This window comes from Astyanax mexicanus, chromosome 15 (genome assembly GCF_023375975.1).
Source record: "Astyanax mexicanus isolate ESR-SI-001 chromosome 15, AstMex3_surface, whole genome shotgun sequence".
Taxonomy (NCBI): Eukaryota; Metazoa; Chordata; class Actinopteri; order Characiformes; family Acestrorhamphidae; genus Astyanax; species Astyanax mexicanus.
The window spans coordinates 42862991-42876987 of record NC_064422.1 but is presented as its reverse complement, the minus strand read 5'-3'; the positions used below and the strand labels follow the sequence as shown (position 1 = coordinate 42876987).

General features: G+C 38.8%; 1 long non-coding RNA gene across 1 annotated transcript in view; it reads left to right on the top strand.

Moving 5' to 3' along the window:
* The first annotated feature begins 396 nt into the window (after window positions 1-396).
* LOC125781193 (uncharacterized) overlaps window positions 397-13997 on the top strand; it is a 43984-nt gene continuing 30383 nt past the window's right edge. The window contains exon 1 of the long non-coding RNA XR_007424406.1: window positions 397-448. This is a non-coding gene — a long non-coding RNA (uncharacterized LOC125781193). The remainder of the gene's footprint in view (window positions 449-13997) is intronic.

Here is a 13997-nt window from a genome sequence, read left to right as displayed (position 1 = left end):
ATGGCTGTGTGCGGCTGTGGTGGTTTGATGGCACGCAGCCGGCGAGGATGACGGATGGCACTTCAGTGTGGAGCTGCTGCAGACAGGGCAGATAAATCACCCCTCCAGAACACCCCCACCAACCCCTCCCAACACACTCCAAACCACTCAGCCCATCCTCTCCCATTCCCAACACTTTATTTGCATAGAAGGTTCTAATTTGTCCCCGGCGTAGAGGGACACATTTCTCAAATGTGGACAACATTCATCATGAGGAATCTGCGTGTCCTCCCCTAAACGTTTAATAGTGATGGCGGTGAGGGTGAAGCTGATGAATCTGTTCGTAAACTGGAGTCTGGAGTGTCTGGTTATGTTTTCCATGTTAGCGCTGTAGCATAGGGTACATGGTTGGGCAGGGGTTGGACAATGAAACTGAAACACCTGTCATCATTTTAGTGTGGGATTTTAGGTTTCATGGCTAAATTGGAGCAGCCTGGTGTTCAATCTTCATTAATTGCACATTATTGCTCCAGTAAGAGCAGAGTGTGAAGGTTCAATTAGCAGGGTAAGAGCACAGTTCTGCTCTAAATATTGTACACAATGCCCACAACATTATGGGTGACATACCAGAGTTCAAAAGAGGACAAATTGTTGGTGCACGTCTTGCTGGAGCATCTGTGACCAAGACAGCAAGTCTTTGTGATGTATCAAGAGCCACGGTATCCAGGGTAATGTCAGCATACCACCAAGAAGGACCAACCACATCCAACAGGATTAACTGTGGACGCTGTAAGAGAAAGCTGTCTGAAAGGGATGTTCGGGTGCTAACCCGGATTGTATCCAAAAAACATAAAACCACGGCTGATCAAATCACGGCAGAATTCAATGTGCACCTCAACTCTCCTGTTTCCACCAGAACTGTCCGTCACCACAATCAATTATTGTGGTCTGAAACCAGGTGTTTCAGTTTCATTGTCCAACCCCTGTATAATCTCAGTTCTAGTTCTAGTTCTCCTGTGCTCATTACTCATATCTGAACCAATCACCAGCTTCCACCCGTCTTTATAAGACCTCCTCTTACACGCCTTTTTTTAACGCTGTTTCTTTTTCCCATCTTCCTCCCCACCGCCTCCAGTTTGTTCCCACCCACTGCCAAGGGGTTGGCTCCGCCCCTGCCTTCAACATACATCAGGATCTGTGAGGGTCCAGATGCTGCATACACGGGCTGACATTGGGGCCTACTCCAAACTTTACATAAATTATTACCTAAAAAATTGTTAATACTATCAAAATTAAAGCTGTTATTACTACACGCTCGTCTCTGGAGTCTTCCTGGTAGAACTCTTATCTACTACGTTTAGGCTATGCATAAGGTATCACTTAGGGTATGGCTCATTAATAGTTTGAATTGTTTGAATAGTTTGGTTTAAAAGTTGACAAAAAAGTTTTTTTTTTTGTTTGTTTTTTTTGGGTTGCTTTGACTACTGCGCTTGCATAGATATCCATATCCAGGGGGCTTTCTCTTTAGCACACTGACCACCATTCACTCACCGTATTTTTTATTTTTTTTTTTTTGAAGGGAGGGACTTTATCCATAAACAGATTTAGTTTTTGGCCTATGGTTGGTCTCCTCATTAATAGCATCTCTGATTATATAAGAGTGTGCAGTTATATGTAGGCTATGACATGTACAGCTATGCACGGCTCATAATTTATTTTTATAATAATGACTAAATAATTTACAAAAAAATCATTTTTTCAGCTTTCAATCAATGGTCTAATTACCATTTCAACAGCATATATATATATATATATCATTTTATTATCCCATTTTCTCCCCAATTTACAAGGCCAGTTACCCAACCCACTCTTTTGGCCTTTTTTTTTAAACTGCTGCTGATGCTGTAGCATTACCGAGTAGCATCACAGCGCTAGCGCTCGGAGGAAAACGCAGCGACTCGGTTCTGATACATCAGCTCACAGACGCAGCCTTGTGCTGATCCACATCACCCTAGGAGTGATGAGGGTAAAGAGAGAGTGCCATCTACTGTACCCACGCACAGAGAGAGCAAGGCATATAATTGTGCTCTCTCAGGGCTCCGGCAGCTGATGACACGCTGCATGAAGTAAGCCAAATAGCTCTTTTTTGTGGAAGGGCAGAACTTATACTTAATAATACGTAATAAAGTCTCAGTCGACGTTAGAGGGACACATTTTCAAAAGTGGTCAACTCAACATTTATCACACAGAATTCGTGAGGCCTCCTCTAAAACGTTTAATGGCGAGGGAGCGAGAGTGAAGCTGATGAATCTCTTGGTAAAGTGGAATCTGATGTGTGTAATGGTTTCCATGTTGAACAGACTGAAACACTGATATTTTATATTTAAAGGATATCCAGCATCGCCCACTAATGGAGGTGCTTCAGCAGTGAGTGAGTGGATGTGTGGAGCTGCTGTTGGAAACATACGCCCAGACTGGTGCGCACTACATGCAGGAGGCGAGAGAAAATGTGAAATTGAGTGAGTGACGGAGAGAAAGAGATGGAGTGGAGGAAAATGAGAGAGGAGAGAGAGAGAGAAACAGTAATGTAAACCTGATGTTTAGCACCACGCACATTCCACCACAGCAGCTCAACATCACACTGTACAACACAGCTGGATGCAGCCCAATATATTTCAGAGCATGGGCACTGGACCACTCAACATCAGTAACTCGATAGTAACTCGATATTAATTTAATAATTTAAAGGTCTCATTCCATCGTTTTTAAATTTATTTTTAACAGTTGTGTCTAGTTGTGGTCTCTAGTATGAATTAAAAAATATATATATGCTCAGGTGTTTCTATTTAGCCCTGCTTTAGATCACTGAAGTAGTGGTCTCTGAAGAAAGACAGGATTTGGCTCTTGCTCATGAATATTCATCCATGCAAATATATCGCCTCTGATTGGCTAACAGCACTGCAGCAGAGAACGCCTACATGCCTTCCCCCACAGTCAATTTTACAGCTCTAAAACTCAAAGGACGACAAAATGTTTTCAGATAAACAGCCTAAGTTATAGCCTTAGTTGTGCTGCCTTGTCAAACTGTGCTTCCCTACTGTATATTTAAGGTCTCGGTAAAGCGCAGAATCAACCGGAGATCCGATTTAAACCTACAGTTACTACTTACGCAAGATAGCTAACGATAACTAGCTGCTGTAAACAGAGTAAACAGAGTAAACAGAGCTGTTAGCTTCTCCTTAGCTTTAGCTCCTAACGCTGTAGCCAAGGTTTAGGCGAGGCCATGAAGTCACTGGTTGACGTAGACACCCTAACATCTCTCTGATCAACTCGTATTTCTGAGGGTTTTCTTTTACTAGCTACTGCGTCTACCTATCTATCTAACTATCTATTCATTTAAATCACATACATTTATTTAAAAAAAAAAATCTTTATTTTATTTTTGATTGTATTATTTTTTCTTTTTTATGTATAATTACTTATCATATGTTTTCAATCCCTTTTAAAATAGGGGAAATAATCCCTGATTTTTGTTGACTCCACCCTCAGCTCAAATTTGTTCATTACTGTTCATTTTATAATATCCTTCTTATTTAAATGTATCTCCTACTTTCACTATGATTATTTTTATTCAATCTGACTCTACCCTCAGCTCAAATTTGAAAAAGGCAAAAAAAAAAAACTGGAGGGGTAGTTTCAGAGGGGCACTGGGTGATGTATGGGTTTAGAAGCAGGGCAGGAGGGAGAGCTGATTGATTGGCTAAGCTGCAGCAGCAGCAGTGTGCCTCTGATAGCGGTGAGAGGCAGATGATTGGACGTCGTCAGCAGAGGGGCGGTATCAAGTACTCGAAACACATCATCCCTTAGCTATAGCACAGTTGAACTTGAGAGGGCGCTACAGAGGCAGAAGTTACCATAATAAATCAGTTAGTAAAGGTTTATAATTCTTTTAAGCAGGGCTGGTATGTTTTATTACTTTAAATTAACACATTTCACATTGCTATTAATGGAAAAAAAATATGGTTTAGGGTTTAGTGGATCTGGCTGAATGTTAAATACCTGAAACACAACTTCAGATATGGAATGGCGCTAGTGTTTCAACTCAGTAACAAGATAACACGGTAACACTTTCTATGAATGTCATCTTTATTAGACGCTATAACCACATTCATAACATATTATAATGCATTCATAAGGCATCATAAACATGGCTATACATGTTTATAAAAATGCATAACCCATTATAGCCATGTTTGTTAAGGATTATGACCTGTGATCATAATACATTATAAACTGTGCTTATAATAGTCTGGCCCTTTTTCTTTAGAGCGCACAAAGACCTGTTATAATACATTATAATTGACTATAAATAATATTATATTCAAGACTAGAATAATTTATGAGTATTTATAGGATTATTGAGGGTGTGTTTATAAGTTAGAACCTTTTTTAGTCATAATACAGTCTGTAAGCAGGGACTGAGTTTCTTGGTATCGATGTATAACATGTTATAAACACAGCTATTAATGCATTATAATCACAGTTCATGATGCATAATAAACATGGCTATGATGAATTATACATTTTTATAAATATGTATAGCCATGTTTATAATGCCTTATGAATGCATTATAATGTGTTATGAGTATGTTTATAGAGTCTTATAGAGATGACATTCAAAGAAAGTGTTACCGATAACACCTCACAACTTATACAGCTAACTTACAGATATGGGCATTTCCAAGCTGTCTCCTGAAATAAAAAACATAATGTACACACTGCTATCCCATGACTTGGTATTTCAGTGTACAGTGTGTATTACAGTCTACAGATACTAAACCTACTTACCCAGGTGCATTATGGGATTAAAGGCTTGTACATAATGGCCACTGTCTGACCGCTGGGGTTCGGTGTGGTTGCGTGTCCAGCCTCTGTAAAGCTCTCCTCGCTGTGTTGTGTGGTTTGGCAGAAGTTCTGCAGACAAACATTCGGTCCACAGAGCAGTCTTCACCTGACCAGAGATCAGCTAGACCTTCAAAAACAGGTTCATTCAGTTCAGCTTCAATCAGATTATGATGGGCTGAACAACAGCTCACTCTTCTCTTACTACATTACATTTTATATGAAGCATTATATTACATTATATCACGCAAAACTCACTTTTTTGTGTGCTTTTGTATTTCCACTTTAGTCTCCACTGCCCCTATGAACACTCCAAGCACCAAAAAGCAAATCCATGCATACATATTTTTGGATGCTCCCTCTTATTGTGACGTCACAATAAGAAAACCTGCATAGACTTTGTCTGATGGAGGGATCTGTACCTACTGTCTGTGGCAAGTCAGCAGATGCATTCAATTTTATAACAAAAAAAACAAACCAACCATACGTTTTCTAAGCATCTAAGCATTCTTTGGATGCTCCCTTATTGTGACGTCACAATAAGAACACCTGCATAGACTTTGTCTGATGGAGGGATCTGTACCACCTGGCTGTGGAAAGTCAGCACATGCATTCAATTTTAAAGCATTTTATCACGCAAAACTCACTTATTGCATGCTTTTCTTTTTTCACTTGAGTCTCGACTGCCCTTATAAACACTATAAACACTGCAAACACACAAAAAAAAACACAAATCTATCCATTCTTTTGTTTTCTGTGAATCAGCCGAAAGTGTTTTCAAAGTGTAAGGAAGCACAAAACACTTCCTTAGTTTTATGTTTTAAGAATTCTTTACTTTTAAAAATTTTTTATAGCGATCTTATTTCGTTTTTTCTATTTTATATATACAGTTCTGGCAAAAATATATATATATAAGAAACCACTTAAAAATGATGAGTTTCTTTGATTTTACCAAATTTAAAAACTCTAAAATATAACCAAGAGGAAGATGGATGATCACAAGCCATCAAACTAAACTGCCCCTTTAAACACTCCAAACACTAAAAACAAATCCATCCATCCTTTTTCTAAGCTTCTAAGCATTCCTTGGATGCTTTCTTATTGTGATATCAAAAGGAAACCTGCATAGACTTTGTCTGATGGAGGGATCTGTACCTACTGTCTGTGGCAAGTCAGCAGGTGCACTAAATTTTAAAGCATTTTATCACGCAAAACTCACTTATTGCATGATTTTCCATTTCCACTTGAGTCTCGACTGCCCTTATAAACACAATAAACACTCCAAACACAAAAAAACACAAATCCACCCATCCTTTTGTTTTCTGTGAATCAGCTGAAAGAGTTTTCAAGTTGTCAGAAATCATTTGCTTCTACGAGCCGTTTGGATGTTCCTCCCTTATTGTGACATCACAATAAAAGGAAACCTACATAGAAACTCCCTGGCCCCACCCACTAGATCAGTTGAAGAAACATTGGCCATTTCGGTCAGACTTCTTCTGAGGGAGGAATCTATACCTACTGCGTTTCTATCACAGTTAAGCATGAACTAGCTTGTTCGTGTTTCGCCATTTAGCACAAGCTAACACTAACACGAGGTAAACATTCAGCGTATACATGGGGCGTGGCCAGCAACAACTTATTTGCATAAAAGATGGTTACAAAACTCATGTGACATTAAAAACACATGTTTAAAAGCAAGTCCACTAATTCCTTCGATTTTCTCTCAAGAAAGTCTTTATTTTAAAGAAATGGTTATAGACTGCATGTTTAAATAATTGATATTTATGACAAAAAAATACTCCTGTTACTGGAACTCGCTCCTGTTACTTTTTATGTTTTGAGTAACAGGACTAAAAGTAACAGAAATATGTTTTAGCCTAGAATTAGCAAAAACATAAAAATAGCTAAATGGCGGCTATGCTAATAGCATTATATTTGTTACAATGAGATCAAATACATAGAAAAACTAATGAGGGATATTGGGTGAATTTTGTTCTTCCCATGATCTTCAGAAGAACCAGCTGATGATGTCACTTCCTGTTGTAGATGTGACTTCCTGTTGTAGAATGTTCCAGATGTTTCAGATGATTAGGGTAATGTGTTACGGTAACAGAACTGAGTGAAACACAGGGACACAAATAAAATGTGTTTTTTTAACTTGTATAATAGTGTGGATTTATTATGAAGGAATTTAATAATTATATTTAATGGTAAAGTTTATATAGTTAGAGAGTGGGGGACTGGAGGTAACAAATGCTATTTTTTTATGTTTTAGTAGTTTTTATATTTTTTTTTATTGTATTACATAGTTACTTTTGCAATTATGTCAATATACAAGACACTATGATTAATAATAAAATGTAAAAAAAAAAATAAAGTTATTTCGCGTGCACAATTATACATGTAATTTTCTGGAGAAAGAAATGGCACCTATTTGGTGGAATGGCACTTATATGGTGGAAATATATAAATCCACTAAATAAAATACAGGTATTTCCTCACTACTGAACCATCACAATAAGAGAAACCTGCATAAAACCACTCTGACTTCACCCACTAGATCAGTTAAAGAAACGCTATTTCAGTCAGACTTCGTCTGAGGGAGGAATCTGTATCTACCGCATTTCTATCACAATTTCGTTCAACCTCATGAACCATATGTGATGCGAATGACAATAAAATCTCCTTGATCTCCTTGGTATATTAAATTATAAGGAACACACTGACTTATAACTGACTACTCCTCCAGATAGGAGTTTAAAGTAAATAAGCAGTGGCGAAGGCTTTGATCTGGAGAGGTAAGCGAATCTGCTCTTGGCCTCCTTCAGAAAAACTGCTCGATTTCATCTGGAAGCCGCAGCGGCGGTTAGCGCAGCCGCGCGGCTAACGGCTCGAGCGCTCTCCGAACAGCGTGTGCGTGCCGTGCCCGGACTCTGATTTATACCTACAGCCCAGACATGTTTTCATTCGATTCGCAAAAACCCACTCTTACCCCAGCCTGGAGGAGGGGGAGTAAATCAGCCCTGCTGTTGATCTTATTGTACGGCAGCTTTCTGGCTCTTCAGGAACTTTCTGGAGAGACGGTGGAGCTGAGAGGAGAGCCAGATCGAGGTCCGTCAGGCTCTTCTACCAATAAAACGTCTCAGTCTTCACTCTGCACTCACTTATGTGAAGAAGACGTCCCAAAATCTTAAATACTTCAGATGGAGTCCATGATGCAATGATAGTCTATAGGAATGAGCACAGAATTACCAAATATAATTTACAGTATTTTCCAGGGTACGTGTTTCAAAATCCATAAATTAAACTCTTCAAGTTTGAACATTAAGCTTTTATTTTACTTTAAAGGAGAACTCTGGTGTTAAATTGACTCTTGTTGTAGTAAAACATGATAAAGAGTACTAACCTTTGTTGAATAGTACACCTCCACTCTCCCACAGCTTTCTGAGATGCAGTAAATTTGTGCTTTTTGACCAGCACTCTGTACAACGGCCGTATCACTATTTACACTGCAAAAAAAAAATCTTAGCTAGTGAAATTTTCTAAATTTAAGGCAATAAATCTTACATCTTAAATCTTAAATCTTATTTTAAGTAATTTGAACTCAAAATAAGCACAATAAAGCAGCAATCAAGCTATTCTGATCCTTGTGTCCAAAAACAGTGACTTTTTTGCTTGATTTAGGTGTTACTTCACTCATTTTGAGACTTTGCCATTGCTTTTGGTAAGAAATCTTACTAAGAAAATTTTGCTTCCCCCATTGGCAGATATTTCTGCTTAATATACATATATTTGTCTTAATTTTGATATTTTTGGTCTAGTTTTGCAGTGTACACTGCTATCCAGGCTCTGGATTCTACCAAGGAGGTATAGAGATACTTTTTTTTGGATAATGGTTTAAAAAGCGATTTATCAGGGCAAAATATGCCCCTATACGGCCGTTGAAAAGAGTGCTGGGCAAAAGCACAAAATGTATGTATCTCAGAAAGCTGTGGGAGAACGGCGGTGGGCTTTTCAACAAAGTTTAGTAATCTTTATCATGTTTTACTACAACCAAAGTCAATTTTACTCCATAGTTCTCCTTTAAAAGTTGTTGTCAGTTGCTTAGATCCCCAAAACTACAAGGAAAACTGTAAGTATATTACAGTGGTCTTATGTATTGGATAACTAACTTAACTCTCAATTATATTATTAAAACAATATATGGTACCAGTCAAAACATATATAAAATGTTCTGCAACCAAACTAGGAGGAAAAACATATGTAATTTCACCTTTTGTTTAGATTAGACAATTTTGAACATCTCTGCTGGATTTTCTCAGTCAGCTTTATGAGGTAGAGTCACCTGGAATTCAGGCTTTCAGTTAACAGCTGTGCTGAACTCGTCAAGAGTTAATTTAACTTGAATTTCTTGTCTCTTAATAAAGTGTTTGAGAGCATCAGTTAAAGTAAAGTAGTGAAGAGGTAGAGTTACAGGTATACAGTGAATAGTGAATATTTGAGTGATGTTCTAATCCAGGTTATGAGAAGCAAGAACTACTTAACTCAACTAAATAGAAATGAAGGTCTGTTAACCCGAAAATTTTAAGAACTTTGAAAGAGCAGTCACTAAAAAAGACCATCAAAAAACATTATAATGATGAAACTGGCACTTATCAGTACTGCCCAAGGAAAGGAAGAGCAAAAGTTTCCTCTGTCGTTACCAGCCTCAGAAACTGCAAGTTAACAGCTCCCCAGATAAGAGCACCTAAAAGCTTCTTCACAGAGTATTTTGGTTTGTTTAACACTTTTTTAAGTTACTACATGATTCATTATGTGTTCCTTCATAGTCTGAACCACTATAGTATTCATTTACTCTGTAGGAAAAATAAAAACATGAATGAGAAGGTGTGTCCAAACTTTTGACTTGTCCTGCATGTTAATCATGAATGAACAGGTCATTTTTCTCTGCTGAGAAGTGTTGGACACGTCCAGGTGGCTGCAACGTTAAAATAGCAATCCACCAAAATCAGAGCTCACCTGATTCTTAAAGGAAATGATGAGCAAGTGATACACTGATTGGTTTATTTTACGTTACGTCCAAAATTAACCACACCCAGTGCGTTCGACACTTTGCAATGCTGAGAGTCTGATGTTAATTAAAGTTTAAGGGTTAACTTTATCTAGCACTCAGTGCTGTATCTTTATAACTAAGGCTGTATTTCTAAAAAAAACATTTTTTTGTTTGTTTGTTTTTAAGCTGTAAAATTGACTTTGGGGTGAAGGCAGTTAGCTAAAGTTCTGTTAGCCAATCAGAGGCGATATGTCGATATGTTTGCATGTATGAATATTCATGATCAAGAGACAAATCCTATCTTTCTTCTTTAGAGACCACTACTTCAGTGTTTTAAAGCAAGGCTAAATAGAAACACCGGAGCACTTGAATTGAATTTTTTCACAAAAAAACAGCTCACATGACATTCATTCATAACAGAGACACAACTAGATATTTTAAAATGAATGAAAAAAACGATGGAATAAGACGTTTAAACAACATGTAGGAGCAGTAGTTGTAGTTTGTTTTTGTGCTGTTGGGCGGTTCCTGCAGCTATAGGTCCAGAGCTCCTGCTCGGCTCTGAAGTGTAACTCCAGTAGGTCCAGACACTTCATCACTCCCAGTACGCGTGTATATTTCCCCCACAGTCTGACTCTCCTGTTAATGGGCTGTTGTGAGAGTGGGGAGAGGGCCGAGGACGGATGCAATCACGGCCTCCACGCTTTAAGACGAGCGGGAGCGTCGTAAATCTCCAGCCCAGCTCCAGCTCAATCAGCGGCCAGGCCGGGCCGGTCCAGACCCCCGCGCTGTGTTTATTATGCCGAGGCTCAGTTAAAGGACCGGGCAGGTGCTTCTGACCGCAGGCTGGATGTGTTTATGTTTGGAGGAAGCTCTGCTGAGCCAGATCACAGTGCTTAACCTCCCCGGCTTAACTCCCAGCAATTAGCGCAGCTAATGAGCATGAGAGGCGGATTACAGATTAATTCTCTCATTTATCCTCCGCCTGACGCTTTCTTCTCTCTGCTTTCTCTCTCTTATTCCTTCCTGCTTGATGGGTCTCTGCGCTAGCATTTCATTCTCTGTAGCTTTGACTCATTTCTCCACCTGTTTTCCACATTCAGAGCCTCTCAGGACGATAGATAGATAGATAGATTCCTATGGGTTGGGAAGTGGGTAGGTAGGTGGGTAGGTAAGTAGGTAGGTAGAAAGGTAGGTTGGTAGATAGGTGGGTAGGTAGGCAGAAAGGTAGGTATGTATGTAAATAGATAGGTAGGTAGGTAAGTAGAAAGGTATAGGTAGGTAGGTAGATATGTAGGTAGGTAGTTAGGTAGGTAGATATGCAGGTAGTTGGGTAGGTAGGTAGATATGTAGGTAGGTAGGTAGGTAGGTAGATAGATAGGTAGGTAGATATGTATGTAGTTAGGTAGGTAGGTAGGTAGATAGAAAGGTAGGTAGATATGTAGGTAGGTAGTTAGGAAGGTAGATATGTAGGTAGTTAGGTAGGTAGGTAGATAGATAGATAGGTAGGTAGATAGATAGATAGATAGATAGATAGGTATGTAGGTAGTTAGGTAGGTAGATAGATAGGTAGGTAGATATGTAGGTAGGTAGGTAGGTAGATATGTAGGTAGATAGATAGGTAGGTAGATATGTAGGTAGGTAGGTAGGTAGGTAGGTAGATAGATAGGTAAGTAGATATGTATGTAGTTAGGTAGGTAGGTAGATAGGTATGTAGGTAGGTAGGTAGGTAGATAGAAAGGTAGGTAGATATGTAGGTAGGTAGTTAGGTAGGTAGATATGTAGGTAGTTAGGTAGGTAGGTAGATAGATAGGTAGGTAGATATGTAGGTAGTTAGGTAGGTAGGTAGATATGTAGGTAGGTAGGTAGGTAGGTAGGTAGATAGATAGATAGGTAAGTAGACATGTAGGTAGTTAGGTAAGTAGGTAGATAGGTAGGTAGGTAGGTAGGTAGGTAGAAAGGTAGGTAGATATGTAGGTAGTTAGGTAGGTAGATAGTTAGGTAGGTAGATAGGTAGGTAGATAAATAGGTATGTAGGTAGTTAGGTAGGTAGGTAGATAGGTAGATAGATAGGTAGGTAGATATGTAGGTAGGTAGATAGATAGGTAGGTAGATAAATAGGTATGTAGGTAGTTAGGTAGGTAGGTAGATAGGTAGATAGATAGGTAGGTAGATAAATAGGTATGTAGGTAGTTAGGTAGGTAGGTAGATAGATAGATAGATAGATAGATAGATAGATAGATAGATAGATAGATAGATAGATAGATAGGTAGATATGTAGGAAGTTAGATAGGTAGGTAGGTAGGTAGATATAAAGGTAGGTAGATAGGTAGGTTTGTTTAACCAACTTTTTTAAATTTACTAAATAATTCCACATGTTTTTCTTCATAGTTTAGATGAGCTTAGTATTAATCTACAACACAGAACAGTGAATTTAAGGTGGTCAAACCTTTGACTGGCGCTGTGTATCTATTCATCACAGTTATTTGTGGGATAATAAAGTTTCCTTTATTATATAGTTATTGTACAGGCCTGCAGGTGTGTTATTACTCATGTTAGACGCTGAATCTGAATAAATATCCATTTTATGGATTATTTGTGCAGCCAGACGTACAGGTGAGTGAGAGTGAGAATGTGAAAATACTCAAGGTTTGATGGGCCAGACAAGCACACACACACACACACACACACACACACACTGATGCCACACCGTGCCAAAGAAAACCACACTTAATATTCCGCAGCAGACAAAAGCAGAACTCTGAACATCTCCAGTGTTTATGAAGCATTATGGGATGGCTTTCGCGGCTGCAGCGTGTGCACTTCGCCTCATTTTAACATGAATGGCTGTTTTCCATCTGGAGCGCGCTGTCAGTACCTGCAGCAGTGCCGGGTTCAGTGGACTGGTTTAATTTATGGCGCTGATTCATTCAGTAATAATGGGCTGTAAAACAGCACTAAAAGCCTGAGAGGACAGATTCACTGTCTTTCACTCAGAGACAAACTATACTTTATCTTTATTTAGGACGATCAGACCCTGCACCTGCCTTTTTAACCAAACTAGAAGCATTTACTTCTTCTTCACTGCTAGAATTTACAATTTTACAAATTTAACAGAGAGAGGAGAGAACAATAATCATCCTCATCACAGCCTCTTCACACCACTACAATCTACCAGAACAATTAGAATATCATTGAAAAGTTACTTTATTTCAGTAATTCAGTTCAAAATGTGAAGCTCTGAATATATTATATAGATGTATTAAACACAGAGTGATCTATTTTAAGCGTTTATTTATTGTACTGTTCATGATTATAACTCACAGCCAATAAAAACCCAATAATCAGTGTCTCAATTTTTTTTTATTTTATATAATAAAACTAATTGGTACTTTTGGCAGTAATGTGGGCAGTGTGCCAAGTCCTGCTGGAAAATGAAATCCACATCTTTAAAAAAAGAAGAAACGCTCGAAAGAAAGCGCAGCGACTCGGTTCTGATACCTCAGCTCACAGACGCAGCCATGTGCTGATCCACATCACCCTAGGGGCGATGAGGGGTGGAGAAAGATCGCCATCTTCTGTACCCATCCAGAGAGAGAGAGAGAGAGCAAGAACAATTGTGCTCTCTCGGGGCTCCGGCAGCTGATGGCAAGCTGCATGCCCAGGATTCAAACTTGCGATCTCCCGATCATAATGGCATTGATTGATATAGTAATGAAAAGTGCCAAAACATCTTTTTAAAACATTAGGAAAATATAATTTTTAAAACAAATCTGCTATTTGCCCATTAAATGAAATGATGATGCACACTTTTGGAATAGGGCTTTTTTTTACGTAAAAAGAACAGTTTTCTATCCTTTTTTACGCTTATCTAACCTAAACACCAGCACTTAACCCGAGCCAGAACTTCTTCTGAAGAGCTGGGAGAAAGCTAAACAGAAATAGCCGTGCTGTGCTTCATATGAAGGAGCCGTGCAATAAAACAGAGCAATAAAGTCAATTACTTCTGTACTAAGCTTTCACTCGGCGCTGAGCAAACAGCATCAGATAGCAGCGCAATGTT